The 27,067-nt window shown below is 42.6% G+C and overlaps 1 long non-coding RNA gene across 2 annotated transcripts in view; it reads right to left on the bottom strand.

The window, feature by feature from the left end:
* Positions 1-27,067, bottom strand: part of LOC310837082 — a 63,077-nt gene that overhangs the window by 22,404 nt on the left and 13,606 nt on the right. The window contains exon 4 of one of the 2 annotated variants that reach the window (XR_014560418.1): positions 26,351-26,816. The exons of the other annotated variant lie outside the window; for it this stretch is intronic. This is a non-coding gene — a long non-coding RNA (uncharacterized lncRNA). Of the gene's footprint in view, positions 1-26,350; positions 26,817-27,067 lie in introns of those variants that run through there. 2 annotated transcript variants of the gene reach the window in all.

Raw genomic sequence — 27,067 nt, 5'->3', positions numbered from 1 at the left:
CTTGGCTTCATTGTGTTATGGCTCGTCCCAGCTTACCAGCCTTCACTAATGCCAGGATGAACATTGCATATTAGTTTAAGGTTGCCATCAAAATGTCAGCTAAAGTAAACTTTCAAGTGGAAATCGTTGTTAAAGAAGAAGAGGAAGTCTGGAGAATTTCAAGGGTAAACCCAAAGAGTCCCAATTTTGCATGGGGGAGAAATTTGTAATGCAAACCTACCTAATTTGTACTTCCTGAACCAATATATGAAATGAAATGGAACTTTGAAATTCACACGAACCAATATGAAGCAATTCAACAACAACAAAAATGCATACAAAACCATAGGTATATTTTTTATGGGGGGGGGGAAGTTTGAACAAGAACATATCTGTTAGTGAAAATAACATGCAAACTTGTAATATACCAGTGGAAACTGCTCACAAAAAGATATATGTTAGGCAAAGTTGCACACAATAATGTGCACACTAGCAGAAATACACAGGGATTTTAATACTGCTTATTTATTTTTTAAATAAACTGATGAAGAAACTGAATTTAAGAGTTAAGAATATGTGATTAGAAAAATTAGAACCTGAGAAAAGTCACAATTAACAGATTCAGCCTTCCATCGCTTTACAGTGAAACTTGTCAAATGGGTTCACACATCCTGAAACTGTCACTCAGTCTATCTGCAGTGAAATCTAAAAATGAACTTGAGGGCTTCTTTTCAGGCAAAACACCTTGATATACCTATGCACAAAGCTAAACGAGTTTTGAGTTGGCTAATAAAGATTCAGTAGAGGAATGTGGTATATACTTCATTTATTTGTTTTAAAGTCCTACCCCTAGAGATCCATTACCAGCAAGCAATCTCTGCTGCAAATAAGGACTGTGTGAGCTGCTTTCCAGGGAATCAGATCATTGGCTTATCTCTTGGTATTATCTATTCTGAAGACCAAGATCTCAGGCAGACATCACCACGTTCCTAGCCATTTAGCTTCCCCTCAAGAGGCCTGGGAACCATAGATGATGATGGTGGTGGTGGTGGTGATGATGATGAAATTAATATACCGGCCTATACCTGGAGGACTCAGGGCAGTTCACAAGATAAAATTACAATATAAGAACACAGAATACATAATCAAAATAAAAATAAAAAGAGGAACAACCAAATACCCCCCCAACCCTCCCACATTTTTAAAGACCATTGAATGACAATCAACCAAAGGCCTGGTTAAAGAGGAACGTTTTTGCCTGGTGCCTAAAGGTGTATGATGAAGGTTCCAGGCGAACCTCCCTGGGGAGAGTATTCTGAGGATTCTGTGGGGGGAAGCCATGCACTTTAAATGCATGGTGAGGATGTAGTCAGAGATGCTCCATTGCTCCATTCTTTAATACACTTGGTTTAAATAAGGAAATAATTGTATTCAGCCAGAAGAGGAGTTGTGAGAGGTGTGTGAACTCTATTCCATAACATATTGGTTTCCTCAGAGGTGCCAAAAACTTACTTACGACCACTTAAGAAGCGCTTCTACAAACAGCTACTTTGTGAGAAATAAACAAGGAGGGGGTGAAGTCTTCCTCCACTGTGCTGGGAAAGTTGAATTAACACTTTTATATTCAGCTTGTCAGCAGGATGCTTAACACCCTTTCCATGTTTGATGGCCTTGTTGTACATAATCTCATTCCCTGTTTGTTGCACTTCCTGGGTCTTCTTCAGCCTACGAAATCTGTGGTCCTTCGCTCTGAGAATGTTTCCTCTCTACTTTCATATCCTTCTCTCTGTAACAAGAGTCTTTAGGAATGAGACTGTGAATCCTGTGATTCTGTAGCCAGGCAATTAGCTGCAAAAATGAGCCTTCTTCAGGTATTCAAATATGTAGCAGGTACATAGGATGCTGCCTTTTACTGAGCCAGACCACTGGTCAATCTAGATCGGTATTTTTACATTGACTGACAGCAGCACTCAAGAGTTTGAGGCAGAATTCTCTCCCAGAGCCGCCTGGAGATGACAGGGATTGAACCTGGGACCTTATGCATGCAAAACAGATACTCTACAACTGAGCTATGGCATTGCCTCGTCAGCCCATAATACAGACATATACTACTCTGATCAGTTATTATCTCTTCCCCTCCTGCCAACCTAACAGTTCAAAAGCACACCTTTTTACCTTTATCTCTTCCCAGGGCACCATGGAAATAATTGGATAAACCAGGCATAGGCAAACTTGGCCCTCCAGCTGTTTTGGGACTACAACTACCATCATCCCTAGCAAACAGGACCAGTGATCAGCGATGATGGGAGTTGTCCCAAAAACATCCCAAGGGCCAAGTTTGCCTATGCCTGAGTTAGCTCATTAATTATTCCCTTCCAAACAGAATTAGCTCCTACTCAGAGTAGACCCATTGGAATTAAGGGACCTACTCTGAGTAAGGGAAACATTACAAACAATTCTAAGAAACCCAGAAATCCATTCTGCATTCCTGCTGAGGCAATGGAATACCATTAGTTCTCAGCAACTGGGGCAGGAGGTGGGCTTAGAAGGCCACCCATCCATTCTCCACCACTGCTTTAGCTTATTTATAAGATTTTACTTTCTCCCCTGATGTGGTAGAAGCTGGACTTCATCCTTCACTTTGTAAATACAGAACTTTCTCTTCTGAAGTGAACACAAAAGTCCTTGGCATTAGAAAGGGGTACTCTCTGCTGTTTTGTTCACATATAAATAAATACAAGGCACCACAAAGAAGTAAACACTGCAATAAGAACCCCCTATTTATGGATAAATATCCTCCAGCAACCACGAATATGAATTTGAATAGTATCTGCAAGGAGTTCCGGGGAAAGATTGAAAAGCAGGGGTGTGTGTGTCAATGGACACCACTGCTTCTCTCTCTTTTTTAACTGTTCATTTTTTTATAAGTTCTCTTCCCTTCCACCTCCCCTGATTGATATACAGAGCATGTGTGAATAGCAGGAACTAGTCCATTCTGAAGAGAGATTTAACAAACGAGTCTGTCCACAGTCTGCTATGGGTTGCTGGTGAATAACAATGGGTTTTTGTGTGTGTCCACATATGAAAAAAAGGTCAAACCATTCATCTTTTTGTTTGGCTATTGTCCATTCTTACAATTTTCCAGTCAAAGTGTCCATTAATGTTAAATTTCTGGGATAGTCACATTTTGTATACGTCTGCGTTTAGAGATCTACAAATTCTGGTGATGGTCAAATGAGCCACTGTTATTAATTGCATTATGAGGATAAGCCCTCATTATTCTTTGGTTTTTATTTATTACTATTGTATCCCTCTATTCCTCTGCAGAGTTCAGGGTAATATACATGGCGTCATCCCATTTTATCCTCAAAATGACACTGTAAAGGAGTTTTAACACAGAGTGTCTGGCCTTAGGTCACCCATAGCTGAAATGGGGATTTCATATATGGACTTCCCGTTGTCTGTTGATTTATTGGCATTCTGGTTTCCAGTGTTTCAAAAAATATAGGTCCCTGCTCCCTGATGGTCCATAGCATGGGGAGGGGGGGTGCAGAACTGGAACACACGACTCCATTGTAGGATGGGAAAGTTTCCCTTCCCTTTCACTTTACTGGAAATCTGGGCCACGCAATGAAAGGTATTTGTCATGAATCCTATGATGATCAAAGAAATGCTTTGTACAACACACAATTCATAGAAGTTGTGATGGTTATTCACTTTAGATAGATTTAAATAGAAATTAAATTCATGGAGGGTGTCTAACAAGGGCTACTAGTAGTCATGGTGGTTCCAATGCTGAATGACTGCTTGTACCAGTCACTGTCTCTCAAGCCAACCAACATTCATATGAAGTATATTAGGGATGCTTTCTAAATGCCAGAATGTTCTTACATGAGGACACTATCAAAGATATAGCAACCCACTGGCGTTATGAGATCATAATCCATTTGAATTGGTCGAAAGGTCATTTGAAATTGACTGAAAGGTCATTTGAATTGACTGAAAGGTCTGCTTCCCATATTGGGGTTTGTGGAGAAATGTGTTTACTGAGGTAGAGTTTGTTTTATGTACAATGTATTATAGTTTACTGCGAATGTGAAAGGCCAAGTTTGAAATGCTAAGTTTTTTTGCTGGATGGCAGCTGCATAAAACAAAGTTGCATAAAACTGGCCCAAGAAGCTTGTCCCACCCCCAGCAACGTGTTATACACAAGAAGTGGCTTGGTGAGGGGGTAGAATTCTATACCATTAAAATCCGATTGGGTGAAGGGTATGCTCACTGGAACATATATAGATAGGCCTGTTCTGCCACAGTTAACAGTGGAGACTGCTAACTACAATATGATGAGGAAGCTGGGAGAGAAGGCTGGAGCAGAGGCAGGTAGAAGCAGTGGGCGATTTGGGGCTCTCAAATTTCAGCAGCACCCTGTGCAATGCTAAAATTCATTGTCCCCTGCCTCTCGCTCCATTCTACAGTATTGTTTTGGTGCCCCTCACAGTGTGGCACCCTGTGCAGCTGCACCAGTCACCCTACCCTAAAACCGCCTCCGGTGGAAGGCAGACAAGAGCAGAGCCTCCAAGTGTCCCTGTTTTCCAGGGCCAGTCCCGGATTTACAGAAGCTGTCCCAGTTTCTGATTTGATCCCAGAATGTCCCACTTTCCCTTACAATGTTCCTATTTTCATTGGAGAAATGTTGGAGGGTATGGAGTTATCTGACCCCTGAGCCATCTGAAGGCAATCCTGTATACAGGGAAGTTGTTTTTTTAATGTTTAATGTTTTATTATGTTTTTATATATGTTGGAAGCTGCCCAGAGTAGCTTGGGCAACCCAGTAAGATGTGTGGGGAATAAATAGTAAAATTATCATTATGGAATGGGATGTCCCTATTTTCATTGAAGAAATGTTGGAGGGTATGCTAGAGGTTATTGAACACTCTAGGAAAAGCCTGGAAGTACACAGTCATACCTTGGCAGCCAATCAGAAGCAACGGGAGCCCTGTCAGACATTCGGATTCCCAAAGAGTGTTCACAAGCTGGAACAATCACTTCCGGGTTTGTGGCGTTCAGGAGCCAAAATGTCCATGTTCTAGGGTGCTCAGGATGTTTATGTGAATCTTGTCATGTTGTAAGCCGCCTTGAGCATTGTTCTAACTATGGAAAGGCGGAATACAAATAAAATTATGATGATGATGATCCAACGTAGTTTGTTTCCAAAAGAGCTGAATCAGTAGTTTAAGCCAAAAATTGCCATAAAGGCCATCAAAGGGAAGTGAGGAAGAGCTGAGCAAGGAGTTTCTAGAACTGGCCAGAAGGAGAACTGCTTGCAAGTCCAGCTCATAGAAAACCAGCAATAGTGCTTTGTACTAGGTGGTGGTAAAATTGAATGACTGAGGAAGAGGCACTAAGGATAACTGGCATAAATGTCTGATAGGGGGAGGAAGTAAGCTTTACAAGCCAGTCCCATGCATGCTTTAGTATTTACAAGCAACTGCTGTTTAAGGTAATAATAACCTTATTAGAGCACACATTAAATAAATAGTAACCAATTTAAGTATAGTATTTACCTTATTTCCCCCTTTTAACTATAAAGTTAATTTACAAAACCCTAAATAACACTTGTAACTTTTTAATTTATAATTTGAGTCTGGCTTGTTTTGTGCTACATCTAAACTACCACAGCTACTGGGTTATAGATTAAAGTTTTAGTAAGCTGCAGCAGACAGAAGAATTTGGAACAAAAGTACAAGGGTGGGAGTAAAATAGGAAGCCCTCCACACACTTGTTGAATCAAAATGCCTTGTTGAATCAAGATAGAAACCAGTTCTCTGCTGTGAAGACACGAGGAGGAGAACTCCTGGTACGACTGCTCTCCCGCCTAGACGCACCAGGTTAAAATTGCATACCTGCGTTTGCAGAGGCTAAAACCTCCTGCCACAGATGACTTTAGCAGGTATCCAAATCATGAATCAACTCCATTATAGGCCCACACCAACCATTTCTGGGGTGTTTGTTTTGCAAGCTGACACATCTCAGATAAGTTTGGCAGCAATCTTTTTAGAAAAGTCCACGCATAGAATCATAGACCTGCAGAGCTGGAAGGGACCCTGAGGGTCAAATCTAGTCTAAATTTGCATGTGTTAATATTTAGGTCAGATATAGATAGATCAGGATATGCCTGAATGCCTTTGTACCAGGGTCACCACAGTTCATCATGGAAGGTCTCCTATGTTATTAGAGTTATGTCAAAAAGGTAAAGGTAAAAGACCCCTGACAGTTAAGTCCAGTCGCAGCTGACTCGGGGGTTGCGGTGCTCATCTCGCTTTACAGGCCAAGGAAGCTGGCATTTGCAGACAGTTTTTCTGGGTCATGTGGCCCGCATGACTAAGCTGCTTCTGGTGCAAAGGAACACTGAAACCAGAGCAGCACACAGAAACAATGTTTACCTTCCCACCGGAGTGGAACCTATTTATCTACTTGCACCTTTTGGCATGCTTTTGGCAAGGTAAAAACTTTTTACCTTCCCACCGGCGCGGTACCTATTTATCTACTTGCACCTTTTGGCATGCTTTCGAACTACTAGGTTGGCAGGAGCTGGGACCGAACAACAGGAGGTCACCCCGTCACAGGGATTCGAACCGCTGACCTTCTGATCAGCAAGCTCAAGAGGCTCAGTGGTTGAGACACAGCGCCACCTGCGTCCAGAGATGTCAACCTTATTATTAATGCCATGATCTACAGCAATAAACCATGGAAATAAATTCAGATTGACACACACCCATGTGCAACTATTCTCTTTCTACGTACCTATTTTATACTCCTCCATCTTACAATTTTTGTCTGTTGTTATAATTTTTCTCTCTGTTTTATATACATTATAAAATGAAATAAATAAAACCCCAGCTTCCCACACTGAAAGTTAGTCCCCCCTCCTACTGCGAGTCAAATTCCTGACCATTAAATTGTCAACAAATTGCAAACTAATTAGGAAATGTGGAGAACTGAACTTAAGATTGGAAGAAAAAAAAATTAGAACAATTGACAGATTTGTCCCTCTCCCTCCCTGGGAGAAAGTCCCATCGAACCCAATAGGACTTGATTTCTGAATAGGGTTGTGCTGTAAATCTCCTGCCCGATCTGTCATCAATGCCTGTCTGCTGGTGATTTCTCCCAGCCCCCATCCTTTGCCTAGTGATACTGAAACTCCAGCAGGTCTGCTTGTCCTTGATGGATAACTTTTACTAGAACATGGTGTTTGATCAAGAGGAATGGCAGCCGAGTGAGATGGCAATAAAATGGGGAAATTTATGTCCAAATTTTAGTCTCCATTATACTGGTGTGAAGCTAGGTGGAAATCCACAGGGGTAAGAAATTCGATGCCTTCTTTCCATGATAACCACTGTAGATTTTCAGCCTCTTGGAATAAAGGGTATACATTGTATGGAAAAAATACTTCATGTTACATGTGCAACAGTTTACAACAACAGGCACAAGTTCTGGTGCATAAACTACCCAGGCCTGTTCTTCCACTAAAGGATTAAAACGTTGGCCTTTCTTGGCAAAGCACTGTAATTCGCTGACAGAGCATCTGATTTGCATGCAGAAGGTCTTAAAGTTAGTCTCTGGCATCTCCAGGTAGGGTTAAGCTAGACAGACCAGTGAGTGTGCATAAGAGTGAGTTCAGACACTGACATTCCCAGTCCTACCCGAGGACTGAATGGGTGACCTTCTGTCTGCAAAGCTTATTCTCTGCCACTGAGCTATGGTTCTCCAAGTGCTATTCTTCCCAGTCTTGTGTTCTCTTTCCCTTTTTAGAAGCACTGGGAGTAGCAGAGGTGGTTAAAAAGTTAAAATGCCAGATTATAAATTACAGTGGTACCTCAGGTTAAGTACTTAATTTGTTCCTGAATTAACCTGAAACTGTTCTTAACCTGAAGCACCACTTTAGCTAATGGGGCCTCCCACTGCTGCTGTGCTGCCGGAGCATGATTTCTGTTCTCATCCTGAAGCAAAGTTCTTAACCTGAAGCACTATTTCTGGGTTAGCGGAGTCTGTAACCCGAAGTGTATGTAACCTGAAGCGTATGTAACCCGAGGTACCACTGCAGTTAAAGGTAAAGGTAAAGGGACCCCTGACCATTAGGACCAGTCATGACCGACTCTGGGGTTGCGGCGCTCATCTCACTTATTGGCCGAGGGAGCTGGCGTATAGCTTCCAGGTCATGTGGCCAGCATGACTAAGCTGCTTCTGGCGAACCAGAGCAGCACACGGAAACATCGTTCACCTTCCTGCCGGAGTGGTACCTATTTATCTACTTGCACTTTGACATGCTTTCGAACTGCTAGGTTGCCAGGAGCAGGGACCGAACAACGGGAGCTCACCCCATCATGGGGATTCAAACCGCCATCGGCAAGTCCTAGGCTCTGTGGTTTAACCCACAGTGCCACCCGCGTCCCTATAAATTAGTTAGGAAGAGCCAAATTAGTTGGAAGCACAGACAAGGGTTGGGGGGGAATTAAAGACTATGTTGTGACCAAGATTATGATCACTTTGGTGGTCTGCACATAAGCAGCAATTATTATTATTATTATTATTATTATTATTATTATTATTATTATTATTATTTGTACCCTGACCATTGGACTGAGTTGCCCAGCAGCTTCTAACAAATAGAAGCTGGAAGCTGGGGCTGAAAGGCATAATAAAGCATCAAACATTAAAAACCTCCCTATACAGGGCTGCCTTCAGATGTCTTCCAAAAGTCAAATAATGGTTTATCTGTTTGACATCTGATGGGAAGGCATTCCACAGGGTAGGGGCCACTACAGAGAAGGCCCTCTGCCTGGTTTCTGTAGCCTCACTTCACAATGAGGGAACCACCAGAAAGGCCTCAGAGCTGGACCTCAGTGTCTGGGCTGAACGATGAGGGTGAAGATTCTCCTTCATGTATACTGGGCTGAGTCCATTTAGGGCTTTAAAGGTCAGCACCAACACTTTGAATTGTGCTTGGAAACATGCTGGAAGCCACTGTAGATCCTTTAGGACCGGTTCTATATGGTCCTGTCAGCTGCATCCAGACACCAGTCTAGCTCCTGCACTCTGGAGCGCTTCTCTTCATCTCGGAGGTGATGGAAGGAAGGGAGTGATTTCTTATCTCCATTGCATCCATTGCTCTTCCTTATGCTAGCCTTCTCTTCAGCCAAGTTAAGGGAAGTAGCAGAGCAATTGCAAGCACTGCTGTCATGCCTCTGAACTTTATCACTTTCCTCCTGCCAGATGGCACATTCCAGTGTTTCAAACTGGGGGCTTTTTCACAGACATGCCTGCAGCCATGCTTGCCTGAAAACGACTGGAGGTCTTGATAGGAGCTTTGCCTTGTTCCTATGCCAACATCCTCTGCATTGATGGAGGCAGCTGCTTGCTGTGCCGAGATGGAAAGCTCTGGAAGCCCCTGGTGGGGCCAATTTTCACAAGCTGCGGAAGCTTGTCATTGTCAAACCCTGGTTGTGAGATTAAAAAATATAAGAAGCTGGAGGCCAGCATTATTAAGAGCAGGCTTCCTCAGTATCATTTTTGTACATCCAAGAATGGGGAAGTCAAGTCATGCTATAGCCCAAAGCTGGCACGTGCATGGAAATATATTTTCTCCTGTTCTGTTCACCCTCATCAGGTCAGTGGCTCATCTAGTCTAGCATCCTGTTCTCACAGTGGCCATCCGCTGGAAAGCCTGGAAAGCCTACAAGTGCAGCAGCACTCTCCCCTCCTGCTACTTCTAGAAACTGGTATTCAGAAATACACCACCTCCAGTGGTAGACGTAGATCATATCCATCAGCGTTAGGGATGCAGTGGTTATATCCATTTTTTAACAAGGTTAAAAATGAAACAAAAATGCAGCACCAATTTGAAACTACAGATACATGCCCCAAACAGGTTTCTGAATAATTATTATACATATTATACATACATACATACTAAAATTTGTTGTACAAGAAAACTAATTGGGGAAGGGCCATAGCTCAGTGGTGCGGCATCTGTTTTGTGTATAGAGCTCCAAGCTTCAGTCCCTATTATTTCCAGATAATATTAAGAGTGTCCCATCTGAAACCCCAGGAAGTTGCTGCCTGCCCACGTAGACAGTGCTAAGATGGATCAGACTTAAAATAGTCCATTATGTCCCTAAATGACACAGTATGTGTGCAATAGTCTCACCTTTTCAACAAAAGCCCAGCATCATATATAATAGCAAGATGGCCAGCACTTTAAAAGGGGCATGATGTTCACTCATACCTGGTTATCTATTGTGAAATATTTGGAAATTTGTAATCCCACCCTCCATGCCCTGTTCTTACATAATCCCATACTTATCTGTTTGCTCCACCGAGCAAGCTGGCCACTGAATTCTGCAGCAGCTGAAGTTTCTGAACCATCTTCAGAGGCAGCCCCACATGTGGCACATCACAGTAATCTAACCTAGTGGTTACCAGTGCATAGACAACTGAAGTTAGGCTGTCCCTGTCCAGGTAGAGGCACAGCTGGCCCACTGTCCGAAGCTGATAGAAGACACTCCACATGGACCCTCTAGCAATAGCAATGGATCCAGAAGAAGCCTCTTGCTGCATACCCACTCCTTCAAAGTGAATGTAACCCCATAAAGAGCAGGCAACCTTCCGTCCATCTAGTCTAGGGAACCACCCACTAGCATGCCTTAGTCTTATTTGGATTGAGTTTCAGTTTATTGGCTCTCATTCAGTCCATTACTGAGGCAAGACAACAAATGGTCCAGCACATCCAATGCCTCACCCACAGATATACAGGGTAAGTACAGCTTATCAGCATGTCATCAGCATATACTCCAGATGATTCCTCTCAGTGGCTTCATGTAAATGTTAAAAAGCATGGGAGATAAAATCAAACCCTACATGGGACTGAAGAGCACTCCCCAAGCATCACCCTCTGGAAATGACAATCCAAGTAGGACCAGAACCACTGCAAAGCGGTGCCACCCACCCCCAGCTCCTGGGGGTCACTATAATCAATGATATCAAAAGTTGCTGAGAGGCCGAGGAGAATTAACAGGGACACATCTCCCCAGTCTCTCTCCTAAAAGAAGTCATGCAGGGTGACCAAAGCAGTTTCTGTGCCAAAACCCTGATGGTTTGCTGGTTTTCATTTTGGTTAAAGATTTTTCCCCCCTGTCTCTCTAGATACAGACTCAGCCTAATTTGTCTCCCTACCATCCCCATTAGTAAGATATAAAATTATCCATTTGGTTCTCTGCGTTAAATTGCCTTACATGTTCACCCCCTCTCTTCCAGTCCCCTGTTTTGGCTGTTTCTTAATTAGATTTTAAGCTGCCTCCTGCCCACCCAATACTTTATAATTCTACTATACCTTTCTAACATCCTGCTTTGTACAATCTTCTCTTTTCCTCCCCACTGTCATATCCTACTAGGCACCATCTTGATGAATAAATTATCAGGATTGTTCTACAAGAAATCTGTCGTGTGTTATGTGACCTCTTTGAAGTCTGAGATTTAGTCATGAATCCCATATTAGTGCTAAATGAGCTGTTCTGGTGCCAAGACATTGTGCCAGAAGCTCCTTCTGATCACGCGGCATCCCCCTCCCCAACTTGCCTTTCAATTCATCATTTTTAGGACATCATGAGCAAATAAAGAGAAAGAGATCCAAGATTCGAATCACCCTAGGTTTGAAACCACATTCAACCTGATATTCCTCATTATTTGTACAATAGCATGAATCTGGAGCCGGTTTCCAGTTCCCAGGAACTTATAATTAAAAATTTGCCACAAGAGAGGAAGATGTGGGCGAGAGGAAGGGGGAAGGGCTATAGCTCACTGGTAGAGCATCTGCTTTGTGGGCAGAAGGTGCCAGGTTCAATCCTTGGCATCCTCAAGCAGGGCTTGAAAATACTCCTACCTGAAACCTTGGAGAGCCACTGCCAATCATTTTGGACAATACTCAGTTGGATAGACCAGTATACAGTGGTACCTCGGGTTACAGATGCTTCAGGTTACAGATGCTTCAGGTTACAGACTCCGCTAACCCTGAAATAGTACCTAGGGTTAAGAACTTTGCTTCAGGATGAGAACAGAAATCGCGCGATGGTGGTGCGGCGGCAGTGGGAGGTCCCATTAGCTAAAGTGGTAACTCAGGTTAAGAACAGTTTCAGTTAAGAACGGACCTCCAGAACGAATTAAGTTCTTAACCTGGGGTACCACTGTACTTAGCCTGAAAACCTTATAATAGTTCTGTGGCAGGGCTGTCTTTACCTGGGGGTGCAAGCGGTGTGGGGCACCCAGGCGCTGAATTCTGAGGGACACCAGGCGCCCGCTGCTGAAGCTGCCTAAGCTCTTAACTATTTACCTGTTATGAAATAATAAATAATTTTGATCAAGCTAGAAAAACAAAATACGTATATACCTAGGTATTACTGAAATGTATACCTACAGTTTCACTATAGTTTCGACTTTGTGCGCTCATTTACCAAAGACGTGCTGCGCTAGTGGCGGTGCATGTCAGACTCAACGATGGCGCTTGTCATTCACAACGGCGCCGTGCACGTGAAATTAACTCTTACATCAAAATATTATGTTACGTATTGTATTGAGCTGCTATGTGGCAGCGGGGTCAGGGGCACCTTTGACACGACTGATGTTTCTCCTAAGTAGGTGCCTAAACAATACTTATAAGTTTAAGTGTGGTGGTGTTGTATGCTTAAGTATAAATGTAATGTAAATAAATGAGCAAATAAAAAAGTTTGCTTCTTTTTCCTCCCTTCTTTTGTAAACAAGAGATAAGGCGTAAGCGTAGTGTCTGACATAAACCTAATAGAAGTTAATTTGGGGGCTAAACTAAATTTGGGGGTGCTGGGCGGATCTTTGCACCCCAGCGGTGCATATGCTAAAGACAGTGCTGCTCTGTGGTTCAGCAACTGCTCTGAATGTAGAAGGCATCTCCAGGTAGGGCTTGAAAGGACCCCTGCTGGAACCCTGAAGAGTCACCCTCAATCCCTGGCATTTACAGGCAGGGCTGGGAGAAAATCCTATTTGAAACACGGGCATATAAAGCAGTCCCTTATTTTTGTTGCTAGAGTGAATAGGTGGATCATGTGTGTACATTTCACATTCATTTATTTAAGGGCAAGCTTTAATGCTTCACCCCCCCACTAATATATGGATGTTTATGCATTGTTTACCACAGCATATGCATTTGTTTTGGACACATTACTTGGCTGCAGAACTGCATTGTAAAATTTAGAGAAGTGCAATGCACATTTTGAAGGATGGCTGTCTTTCAATACGTGTATTGCTTCTAAAAATGTGTATTAGGTAACTTCACCTTGAAATGTAAGCTGAATTGAATTTCTTCCCCAGCCCTAATCCCACTGCATATCTGCAGCCATTCTATACCTTCTAAGAAGGTTGTTTGTTAAAACAGTGGCATCACAGACACAACCTCTACCCCAGGAGTCCAAATCATTCCAGAATGTTATTTACTTATTTTGCCTTCACGTATCTGAAAAGAAATCTGCTCACCACTTTGAAGAAGCTCGTTATCATTTTATATCATCATCATCATCATCTTACATGGAATCACAGAATTGTAGAATTGGAAGGGCTCCCAAGGGTCATCTAGTCCAACCCCCTGCAGTGCAGGAATCTCTCACCTAACATGGGGCTCGAATCCACAACCCTGAGATTAAGAGTCTCATGCTCTACCGACTGAGCTAAAGAATATACAGTCATACATCAGGTTACAGACGATTCAGGTTGCGTTTTGTCGGGTTACAGACCCCCGAAACCCGGAAGTACCGGAATAGGTTACTTCCAGGTTTTGGCGGTCACGTATGTGCAGAAGCGCTAAATCGCACTTTGCATGTGCAGAAGCCCCAAATCACAACCCGCACGTGTGCAGACGCAGAGCTGTGGGTTGCAAACGCTGTGGGTTGCGAACGTGCATCCCACATGGATCACATTCACAACCCGAGCGTCCACTGTAGTTTTGCTTGTTTAAATTGTTTTTTAATGACCCCCACCCCTTGTGTTTAGTGGTCCTCATTTTTTTTAATGAAAGCCACTTTGAGTCCTGTTATGGAAAAGGGTGGGGCAATAATACTAATAATACTAACAACAACAACAACAACAACACTTATTATTCTATGAAAACTTAGGGGAATGCTTGACGAAGACTCATGAGATACTGACCCAATTCAAAGAGAGAACTCACTCACAATATTACATTGGTTACAATGTTAGGTTGATGGTGCTTAGGGATGACAACAAACTCAAAGCCATAGCTCAGTGGCAAAGCATCTGCTTTACATCCAGAAGGTCTAAGGTTCAATCCTTGGCATCTCTAGGCAGGGCTGGGGAAGATTCCTTGCTTGAAACCCTGGAGAGCCACTGCCACTCAATGTGGAAAACATTAAGCTAGATTGATAAGTATTCTTGGTATAAAGGCAGCTTCCTCTATTCCCATTTCTGTAAACTGTTCTGCTATTTTCTGAATGTAGAGTGGTTTATAAATCCTGAAACAAACAAATAATCTAAAATAATGAAAGAGCTGGGGGAAAAGGAATCACTTGTGTGCAGGTGCACAGAACTGTTCTTAAAGAAAGCTGGAAGACAAAAGACAAGTCATGTCCCCAGACTGCATTGACATGACAGTTTATTCCCTTTTCTGTTTTTCATTTATTCCACTTTTTCCTGCTTCCTGTTTTCACCATTTTCCATTTTCACATGGCAGTTTATTCTGTTTCCCCAGCATTCCCCTAACTTAGACTAAAACGATTGGTTTCCACATTATATTTGAGCTTTCGCCTGATGTAAAAGCCACTTCCAGAAATATAGCGGAATATAGCTGTAGCTTAGGCTTCACTTCCATGTTATTATTCCATGGAAATTGTTTCTTTTCCTGGAAGCAAATAACATGGAAATGAGTATTAAACTTGTGCTACATAACACAACATTTCTGGAAGCGGCTTTTACATCAGGTTAAAGCTCAAATGTAATGTGGGAATTAATAGTTAGGAATATGGAAGACACTGTCATGTGAATGCAGCTCCAGTTGTCTTGAGATGTAGCTTTCTGCCATGCACCTTCCTTGATATGTTGGGCAGGCTGCAAAATTAGCTGTGTGTCAATGGAATTTCATCTGTGGTGCTGAATAGGGGAGGGGGAAAAAAGAGAAACCAATTCTGCCTTCACCTCAGCGGGAGCCTGACACCCTGCTCCAGACTATTTGGCTGAATACAAGGATTTCTTTTCATTTCTCTTTCCTCTATTAGCTACAGCTTTCCAATAGATTGGTGCCTGGTGAGTACCCCACCAAGCTCTGCTGCAAAATAGGGCAAGATCTAATCAAGGGAGAGACACTTAAGGGATGTGGGGAACCAAGGCTGGAATTATATGGGCTAAGGTAAAAATATTTTCACCTCACAGTGGACTCATGCTTGAGTTAAATCTCTTGCTTTGTACAAGGGGCAAAAAATTCTGATGCATCTCCCTTCTCCCAAATGGAGCAGCAAGGATGTTATGGATGAAAATACCTGTCTGGCTATCACCTTCAGGAAGTGCCTTTCTGATTGCTTAGGGGAAATCCCCACTGAACTGTATTTTGTGCTTCTACCTTTTGCTTGTATGCTTGTTCCATATTATCATCATCCCCACCCACACATCCATTCGATTTATTAGTCGCTTGACGCATAAGGAGTCTTCAAGTGCCTTACAAAGTTTTAAGAGCATAAAGCTGGTGTGAAGGAGCTTTTTTCACTCTGTGGGTTTCCTTATCAGAATCTTAGTCAGGGTTAAATTACATTGTTATTCATAGCCAGTAGTCATTACAACATATACATAAAACACATATCTGTGAAATACAGAAGGGAAGAATTATCAGTCCAGTAAGACCAGGATCAACCCTAAGAAGATAAATAGACAAATAGACTTCAATAGTGTAAGAATTTGGCCTGCTTTTTCCTGGGGGGCAGGGGGCTGCAGCGGGGGGCTCCCAGTTCTTTATAACTCTGTCTTGTGAGAACCATCCCCGAACTAGATTTGGGTTATTTTGTCCCGTCCGTATATTTGAGGGCTTTGTTTGAAAGAAACTCGGAGCGTTGTAATTAACCTCAAATAGTTTTAGATAACCTCAAGGAGTTTTGGATGGCTTCAGCGGGATTTCAAAGGGGCTTTAGAAGAGCCTCAAAGGAAGGGAGGATGTTTAAAGTGTCATCCGGCAACTTCCGGAGTCCTTATCTGGCTGGGATATAAGCTTGTTTTCCGGGAATGTATCTTTCCCCCTTATTTTTTTTTTTAAGAGTTCCTACTCACTCTGCTGAGGCTCACAGGAGACTTGCTTCAGGCGCCATCTTCTAACCGGAGGTCAGTAACTCAATAGGCTTCAAATTACAATGCACAGTTGATCCACCAGGTTCTGGCTCTATCAGGTGATAGGAGACAGAGGCAAAGCCTGCTTTCTGCAGGCACCAGGTGTTCAAGGGAGTTCCCCACCCCATAATCCAGACTTGCAAGCCCAACTTGAACCCCTGGTGAGTTTTGTTTGGTTCATGGACTAGAAGTCCGCTTTTCCCTGCCAATCCTCAACAAGGAGCACATTTTAAGGCTAGTTGTACACTGAGAGCTGCATCTCTACCTGTACCACATAGATAATGCAAATATTAGGTGTGAGACAGGTGGGTGTGTATTGGGGAAAACAGCCAAGTTTGGCCTACAGGCCTTTGATTCCTTACAGTGGCCATAAAGTATGACATAAAATCAGAAAAAAGAACACAGCATTGTTTATAATCGTCACCTATTAAAAACAAACAAACAAACCCCAGTAAAACAGCAGCAAAAACATACCCTCAGTAGAAAACAGGATTTTCACTATCTATCAAACGCTTGGGAGAAGAGATATATTTTCCCTTGATACAGAGAGGATGTTAATGATGGTGTCAGGAAGACCCCACTGGGGAAAGTATTCTATAAGTAAAGAATCACAACTTTAGACTTCTCTCCCATCCTTATTTCAGAAGCCCAGGCCTAATGGCAACATCAGGTGGAACACCCAGAGGGCACGGGGGATGGAGAATTCCAGGTGAAGGAACTGCTAAATCCAAAGCCTGCTTGGGCAGAAGTTGGCGATTGGGCATTACTAATTTTGGGGGTGTAGTCTTTCTCCCCCTCCATGTTTTCCTAATGGGAGGGAAAATCAGTATGCCAGGTACATGTCTGGTGTATTCTCCCATCCTAAAGGAAGCTGCCTTATAGCATGTTAAACTACTGGTTTATCTAGCTCAGTATTATGTACACTGACTGAGAATGGCTCTCTAGAGTTTCGGACAGGGGACAAATCCCAGGCATACCTGATTATGCTGCGGATTGAACCTGTGACTTTCTATATGCAAAGCAAATCATCTACTACTGAGCCAAGGATGCTTCCCATTTTGGGGACATGGAGAAATGGGTGGGTTTTGGACTCAGCAGAACCAACACCTCCCCCAATCCACCCAAGCATGCCTGTCTCCCACCCTACTACTGTCAGTTCACCAATAAGTAAGGACAACTGCAGAGGTTTCTGCAGGTGCGATCTCTGAGCAATTATGGCTTTTAGTGGTTCTACCACTGATTCTAGGTTAGTTTCCTTTGAGTGACATCACTGGAGACTGCTTATGCTTTTTGCATGTAGTGTTTTATCATGTTCACTCTTTAGAGTGCCATGTCTGAGTATTCCCCCCTCCACCAGCGCTTTCCACATGAAAGCTGTCTATTTTGTTGTTTCTTCAGCTTGTAAATAGTAATATTGTGTACAGTAATATAGAAATGCGGTTTACAAATTAAAAGTGAAATGAAATGAAAACCCACTCTTTAGTGCTAAATAGGAGCAAACAGCAATCAATGAAAAACCTGAATTGCCATTTGTTCTGATTCAGAGTTAAAGAGCATGTTTTCATGGGGAAAGTGGCAAGGGCAAGGCAAAAAAAGAGAAAATGCTAAGCCATGGGGCTATAAAACATGGACTTGATCTCTTTCACACAGAGTGACTATTTGATGACATCACATCTTGCCAAGGGAAGGGAGGGAGGAAGACACACTATCTTCCAGAAGAATAATCTTCAATCACAAATCACTTATACTTGGCCATGTCTTTATTATGTGAAGGTCCATCTGCCCAGCAAAAGTGAATCTGCTTGCTATCTCCATTTGTTGCCTTTTTCTTAACCATCAGTCACCGAATTGGACAGGGGATAATTGATAGACCATTCTAACCCCACCCCACCATCTCATTACAATACCCAATGGTCCCACGTCTGTCACATTAAGGAATCCAGCACCGAAAAGTAAATAAATCCATACCAATACACTTCCTTGTCCACTTTACTTTTTTCTCCCTAAAACAGGTTCTTCCCCTTCCACCCTACTCACTAAATTAATGTGAATCAGTAATATCAGTAAAAGATATGTAAACAAACTTGTTGCAAGCAAACTTGTTTACCTTCCCCACAAATACATTTCATTCTGGAGGGTTATAGAACTAACACAACCAGTTTAACAGAAAACCTTGCAGCAATTAAACTTTAGAGCACAGTGTTGGCCAAAGTGAACCCACATTTTACTCTCCTAGGATTCTTGCCTTTTCATTTAGTGCATGAAAGCAAACCTCAAAATGATGTACTTTGCCTCTCTCCCTGAATGAAACCATCATAGTAAGGGAAAAACCATTTCCCACTCTTCCCAGAAGGGTACAGTGTGTGTCACCAATTATACATGTGTCATTAATCACAGAGCAAGCACTTCTACAGTTAAAAACCTCCAAGCCACAGAACACTGGGAGAGGACTTGCAGGGAGAAACCAGAGGTTAGTGGGGGCGACTGAGGATCAAATTCAGTACCAGAAATGTTTTCATGTGCAAAGCCTAGGCTCAGATTTACTGAACCACCTGTACCAGCAAATGATTCTTTTTCTTATATGGATACAGGCTGCAGCAGAACATTTATACTTTATTTAATTTACTGAAACATTTTTATGCTGCCTTCCCATCAGACCATCCTCTGGGAAGACTATGGCATCTGTAGCCAGGTTCTCCAGTCTTCCACATGTGCCCACCTTGGGGGTGCCCATGCTGGATGCCTGCTGAGCTGTGCTATACCTTTGTCCCTGGCTCTCTGCCTAGGTTGAAATTGGCTGCAATGCAACCAGGGCACAAACCAGCAAGTAGATGCTAGAAAAAAAGGGCAGCTGGTGTGAGAGTTGGGTGAGATGATGACACTTCCAGATTGCTGCCCAGAAAATTGCAGCCACAGAAAGCCAGAAAACTGGAAGAGGCTTCAGCTATAGGATAGGAAGATTGCACAAGCCTAGAGACTCTGTGCTGAGACTGGTGACATAGCTAGAAACATAGGGGTTGTCTTATATTGAATTGAGTGGTCCATTTGGCTCAGCATTCTCTGCACTGACTTTGGCGGGTCTCAGATAGGGTTTCAGATAGTGGTCTCTCCCAACCATTCCTGGAGATGCTGGGAATTGAATCTGGGATCTTCTGCATACAAAGCAGATGCTCCACCACTGGATCACAGCCCATCCCCAGGTTGCCAGCAACCTGGGAGCATGCTAGCAGTCAAGGTAGCTCCAAGATCTGCAGCATAAAGTCTGTCGGACCCAGGAAAGCCAAGGACTGAATACATCTCACTATGGATGATCACTTTGGAGTAGTCATTTCCTTTGGAGGACTACTGAGACTTCAAACAAGAAGAGCTTGGTTTTGTTGTCACCCACTTTGGTCTGTCATTGTAACAAGTAGGACTGGTCTGTTGGAATTCACCATGGTTGGCTGGGATGCTGCATACTTTCTTCAACTCTAGGAAACCTCAGCAGGAGGTTCTGCTTGCGGGGCATGTTTTGGGACTGTGGAGATGCCCATTAATAAAACAATTTTAACAGCAATGAAAAAATAGCCCCCTGATCTGACTCTCTGACACACCTACCAGCCAAACAGATCAGTAAAACCGGCACTGAGTTACCAAACTGGTTACCAAACTTATTTGAAAACTACATGTGTGACCTGCAACAAAATCTTGCAGTCTGGAGTGTTTGTCTTCAGGACACTCCCTTTTCATCTCCCCAATTTTCTTTCCTCACTGCCATCAACAGCCAGCATTCGGTGGCCCTCCACATGTTCAGTCTTCATTAAGTAGTTTTTGTAGTCACTCCATAAGAGTATTTTCTTTCTTTCTTTGGTACTTCTGAAAATAATTATTATTTATAGCCTATATAGACCATATGTATTTCTATATATTTAGTTCAAAATTAAATATTAGTTTCATGCAGGCAATGAAAGTTTCTTAAAATAAAAGGTGGGGCTGAAAATCTGGAGTGAAAATTACATTTCTGAAAATCTCTAATCTTCTGAGTCCTATTTTGCATTGTCACCAAAAAAGATATCCTTAAAATGCAAATTCTGCTGGGATGCTGCTTGTGTCATAAGGTTGGGTCAAGAAACAAAATCAATGAATCTGAGAGAATGAGAGATAATGTATGGGATTGCCTTGTAGGAGAGGTTAAGCACAAAAGGGGAATTTTGATTTGACAAACATTCTTATGTAATACCAATCAATGCTTTGTTTGTAAGAAATGACTTCATTCTGTGGGTTAATGAGATTGACAATTGGCCATGCTTAAAGAGTATTAAGGTAATGCATTGAAATATCTCAGGTTTACAACCCAAAATTGATCATTTCAGCTATTTTAAGTACAAAGGATCAATACCATCAGCTCCCCCATCCTTAAGTGCTAATAAATGCTTTAAACCACAACAACCATGGATTCCATTTGACAATTAAATTAAACACAGAATTAAATTCCTTACATACACTGCAGAAGGCTATTTGGGATAAACTCAATAACTACCCTCAATTATCAAACTCATTGGATTCCTAACAATCAAAATATTGGCATAGACATCTCTGCATGGGCTCACTCTGGTTGCAAGACAGAAATGCTAATAAGATGAAGAATGAGTCAGGGTTTTCAAAATTGGGCTGCAAATTTTAGAAGTTTGATGACCTAGAGCAGGGATGTCCAACAGGTCGATTGCGATCTACTGGTCGTTTCCCAGGAGGTTTTGTAAGATTGAAGTCGATCGCTGGGTTCCTTTCCTTAGCATTGATAAAATAGAATTTGGCCCTGTCCCCTCACCCCACCCTCCATTGTTGCACTATTTGCAGAACTGAAGACGGAGTTTACTCAGTGATGCTGTTGTTGAGTTGTTGTTCCCCCTTTTCCCTTGAGCTTAGGTTTGAATTCTCAAAAATTTGGGCTTTCCTCCTCCCTCAAAAAACCTCAACAACTCTGACCTGAGCCCCCAAAATGGGGGTAGATCACTGTCAGTTTCTAATTCCGTGAGTAGATCACTGTCTCTTGGGAGTTGGCAACTCCTGGCCTAGAGGATGGACCAGGTCAATAGGATGAAGGCATAACGCTCTTGGATTATAAGAAGAGCTCTGCTGGATCCATGCAGTCCAGTATTCTCTGTCCTACAATGGTCAACCATTGTACTTCTGAAACATGTGCATAGCATATAGACATCATGATTAGAAGCTATCAGTGGAAATCTATCAGTTTCATTCTCTTTCCAAGCAATCTTAACAGTGCAATCCAAACCCAAAATATGTTGGGATGAGAAAATTTAGATTCATTGGATCAGGGCTTAGCTGGCTGAGCCAAGACAGAATACTGTCCAACTTTTTCCATTGCAAAATGTTGTAGGGGGCCATGTGTTTTTGGGTACCATGAGAGATCACAACCCCCAAAAAGAACTTTTGTCAGGGTGAACACACAGTGTGAGCATGAAAAGGTGGGGTGTCCCTTTTTTCCCTGGGCACTTGGAAGGTATAGGGTTCAGATGGCATAAATCCTTCACTCCAGCTCAATCTACCAGGGAAGATTCTGGAGCAGATCATTAAGCAAACAGTCTGTGAGCACCTAGAAAGGAATGCTGTGATCACCAATAGTCAGCATGGATTTCTGAAAAATAAGTCATGTCAGACTAACCTGATCTCGTTTTTTGACAGAATTACAACCCTGGTAGATGAAGGGAATGCAGTGGATGTAGCCTACCTTGATTTCAGCAAGGCATTTGACAAGGTGCCCCATGATATTCTTGTAAAGAAGCTGGTAAAATGCGGTCTTGACTATGCTACCACTCAGTGGATTTGTAACTGGCTGACTGACCGAACGCAAAGGGTGCTCATCAATGGTTCCTCTTCATCCTGGAGAAGAGTGACTAGTGGGGTGCCACAGGGTTCTGTCTTGGGCCCGGTCTTATTCAACATCTTTATCAACAACTTGGATGATGGACTCAAGGGCATCCTGATCAAATTTGCAGATGACACCAAACTGGGAGGGGTGGCTAACACCCCAGAGGACAGGATCACACTTCAAAACGACCTTGACAGATTAGAGAACTGGGCCAAAACAAACAAGATGAATTATAACAGGGAGAAATGTAAAGTATTGCACTTGGGCAAAAAAAATGAGAGGCACAAATACAAGATGGGTGACACCTGGCTTGAGAGCAGTACATGTGAAAAGGATCTAGGACTTTTGGTTGACCACAAACTTGACATGAGCCAACAGTGTGACGCGGCAGCTAAAAAAAGCCATTGCAATTCTGGGCTGCATCAATAGGAGTATAGCATCTAGATCAAGGGAAGTAATAGTGCCACTGTATTCTGCTCTGGTCAGACCTCACCTGGAGTACTGTGTCCAGTTCTGGGCACCACAGTTCAAGAAGGACACTGACAAACTGGAACGTGTCCAGAGGAGGGCAACCAAAATGGTCAAAGGCCTGGAAACAATGCCCTATGAGGAACGGCTAAGGGAGCTGGGCATGTTTAGCCTGGAGATATGATAGCCATGTTCAAATATATAAAAGGATGTCACATAGAGGAGGGAAAAAGGTTGTTTTCTGCTGCTCCAGAGAAGCGGACACGGAGCAATGGATCCAAACTACAAGAAAGAAGATTCCACCTAAACATTAGGAAGAACTTCCTGACAGTAAGAGCTGTTCGACAGTGGAATTTGCTGCCAATAAGTGTGGTGGAGTCTCCTTCTTTGGAGGTCTTTGCAGAGGCTTGACAACCATATGTCAGGAGTGCTCTGATGGTGTTTCCTGCTTGGCAGGGGGTTGGACTGGATGGCCCTTGTGGTCTCTTCCAACTCTATGATTCTATGATTCTATGGGGCTCATGCAAAACTTTCATCAGCATGTCCCCTCTGCAAAGGGGTGTTTTTTTGGGGGGAGTAGTGAGGGTGAGATGGGGCAAGGAGGTATTTACACCTATTTCAAACCCCATTCAGCTCAGTCATTTGACCTATGACCCAATCCTCAAAACAATCACCCACAATCACCTGCTGGCTCAGACAGGAGTAGCATTACCCAGAGACTCCTGACCAGCATTTAGAATGGGGAAATTTACATTGGTGTGAAGTACATCCGCTTTCTTTAGTTAAGATTGCTATGTTAGTTGGTGGTCGTAGCTTTTGGGATCAGGTGGTAACTTTCCTGATCTGTGGTATATATTCTAGCCAAGTTTCTATTACTTTGGTTTTTCAGGAATTCCCTAAGCTTTGCCTTTTAACTTCCATTTTACTAAAATCTGCATTTCTGAGAAGTTTCTTTTTTCATTTGATAGCACTGTGACCACTGATCCAACAGCATGCCTCACACCAGGTCTTGGGCAACACTTCAGGCCAAGTCCATCCCTATGGTTGATTCCTTGGTCAACTGTCTTCAGGCAGAGCACTCTAGACATTTGTTGAAACTGGAGCATGCATTTATTGAACATATTTGAAGGGAACTAACACCAGCCATTTTACTTTTAAAGAGATTTTACATTTTACATTTTAAGAGATTTTACTTTCTTGGGTTCCATGATCACTGCAGATGGTGACAGCAGTCACAAAATTAAAAGACACTAGCTTCTTGGGAGAAAAGCAATGACAAACCTAGACGGCATCTTAAAAAGCAGAGACATCACCTTGCCGACAAAGCTCCGTATAGTTAAAGCTATGGTTTTCCCAGTAGTGTTGTATGGAGGTGAGAGCTGGACCATAAAGAAGGCCGATCACCGAAGAATTGATGCTTTTGAATTATGGTGGTGGAGGAGACTCTTGAGAGTCCCATGGACTGCAAGAAGATCAAACCTATCCATTCTTAAAGGAAATCAGCCTTGAGTGTTCACTGGAAGGATAGATCCTGAAGCTGAGGCTCCAATACTTTGGCCACCTCATGAGAAGAGAAGACTCTCTGGAAAAGTCCCTGATGTTGGGAAAGATGGAGGGCACAAGGAGAAGGGGACGACAGAGGACGAGATGGTTGGACATTGTTCTTGAAGCTACCAACATGAGTTTGACCAAACTGCGGGAGGCAGTGGAAGACAGGAGTGCCTGGTGTGCTCTGGTCCATGGGGCCATGAAGAGTCGGACACGACTAAACGACAACAAAACAACATCAGCCATTACAACAAATGTATACTTCATCCTTGAATGCCTCTTTGATTTTCTATTTTGGCTACAAGGTCACTTTCCTACACATGAATGCTCATTTTGATCAGGTGGGGATTGGCATTACTATGTTCCCAGCATTAAGTCACCAGTCTGGCATTGCCAGAGTTAACAGATCAGATTCAAATAACAAATTGAATTGGAATGTCATAGAGCAAATCCAAAACAGCTCGGGCTGCTTCCAAATGCTACACATACAATATGAATCTTCTGGCTGCTGCACACCCCTGATATTTATCTTATTTAAGACCAAGCATTCCAACACCCACATTTTGGCTTGTAGGCTTCTAGATTTAGCATGTAAACACCTATATTTGTCAACCCACTCCAAATGTCAGTCCGTCAGATCTTTATTGTTTATAGCCAATGGCCATTACAATATAAATCACAAAGAAATACCAATTAAGACAATTCAAAACCCAGTGTGTGGCAGCTGTGAAAAAGGCAAATTCCATGCGAGGGATCGTTAGCAAAGGAACTGAAAATAAATCTGCCAATATCATAATGGTGTTATACAAATCTCTGGTGCAATTGCATTTGGGATGCTGTGTACAGTTCTGGTCAACTCACCTCAAAAAGGATATCGCAGAGTTGGAAAAGGTTCTGTAAATAGTAAATGGTCAAGAGGATGGAGTGACTCCCCAATGAGGAAAGGTTGCAGCATCTGGGACTTTCTGGTTTAGGGAAATGTAGGTAAGAGGACAAGTGACAGAAGTTTTTAAAAGCATGGATGGCATTGAGAAATGGATAAAATTTCTCTCTCTCTCTCTCTCTCTCTCTCTCTCTCTCCCTCTCTCTCTCTCATAAGAGCCAGTGTGGTGTAGTGGTTAAGAGCGGTAGACTCGTAATCTGGTGAACCGGGTTCGCTTCCCTGCTCCTCCACATGCAGCTGCTTCTCTGAAGAGACTTCACACTTCTCCGAAGTCTCTCAGCCCCACTCACCTCACAGAGTGTTTGTTGTGGGGGAGGAAGGGAAAGGAGAATGTTAGCCGCTTTGAGACTCCTTCGGGTAGTGATAAAGCGGGATATCAAATCCAAACTCCATTAGGACAGACAAAAGAAAGCACTTCTTCATGGCTGAACTCTGGAACTCCCTTCTACAGAAGGCAGTGATGCCCACCAACTTCAATGGCTTTAAAAGAGGATTGAACAAATTCATGGAGAACAAACAAGGCTATCAACAGCTGCTAGCCATGGTGGCTATGTTCTACCTTCACTGGCAGGAACCATATGCCTCTGAATCCCAGTTGCTGGGATTGACAGATGCGCAGAGTGCTGTCGCGCACATAGCCTGCTTGCAGGCTTCCTAAAGGGATCCGGTTGCCACTGTGAGAACAGGATTCTGGACTACATGGACCACTGGCTTGATCTAACAGCCTTTTCTTATGTTCTTAAGAGTTAGTCAAAACACGCCAGTTTTCAGAACTGCAAATTGTAAATATTTCAAATTATTAAGTTTCCCCGAAAACAGATGGCATTAGGGGTTGTTGTTGTTTTTTAAATAGCAGGTTTTATTAGTTGAGAAAAGAAGGGGGTTCCAAGATTTGAAGAAGTAACACAGAATGGAAGGTAAGACATTTATAGCAGAATTAAAATATATACAGATACAGATATAATACGTACATATAAAATATCACATAGAGGTTATTGCAATCACAGCACCAGCCCTTTCCTTAAAAGTAAGTGGCCTTAAAAGGGGGGGGGGGATTTCAAAGGGCTCATTGTAGTTAGCTGCTAATGCTGTAGGTTCACCCTGTCTGTACTTAGCAGGGAGAATAAACTTGCAAGATAATCAAAATATTTGTAAAAAGCTTAAAAAGAATGAATGCCTTAAAATATATTCCTTAGTGCAATACAAGATTCTTCCTTCTACCAGACATACAAAATATTCATGAATGTTGCCAAATAAACTCGTATTTAGTGGGAATGTGCCAACCCTGAGATAGTTTGGTCATATAAATCACAAACAGCCTCCAGCAGAAGCAAAGACGGAAGGGTTCACATCACCCCTGGTGGCATGCATTTTATGAGCCAGTATTGCCCCCCCCAGTGGCAATAAACATAACTTTTAAAAGCTATAGATCCAAGGAATAACAAGACATATCCTTCCACCCTTGAGGAATCACTAGATGAGTGGCAATGGACAGACACAGAACTAATTGTTGAGAAGCACATCCCCGCCACAGCCATCTCCATTTGGATGATCAGGAACATTTTCAGCCTCAGTCCAAACTGAATCAACATCCTCAGCTCACATCTAAAGGCAAACTTACTTAATTACATTACCTAATTTGCACTTTCCAGAATGATACAAAAACTGACGCAGCCATCATTCGAAATTCAGTTTCCAGATAGGTAATGTATGTAAATAAATAAATAAATAAATAAATAAATAAATAAATAAATAAATAAATAAATTGCATATGCTGGAGTAAAATGTACATAACAATTCATATAGCAGTGAAAATTGCATTGCAAAAATGTATATATTAAGCAAAATTGCATATA

Source organism: Podarcis gaigeae (assembly GCF_964106915.1).
Source record: "Podarcis gaigeae genome assembly, chromosome: Z".
NCBI lineage: Eukaryota > Metazoa > Chordata > Lepidosauria > Squamata > Lacertidae > Podarcis > Podarcis gaigeae.
Note: the sequence above shows the minus strand (reverse complement) of the source record. Positions and strands in the feature narration are given on the sequence as shown.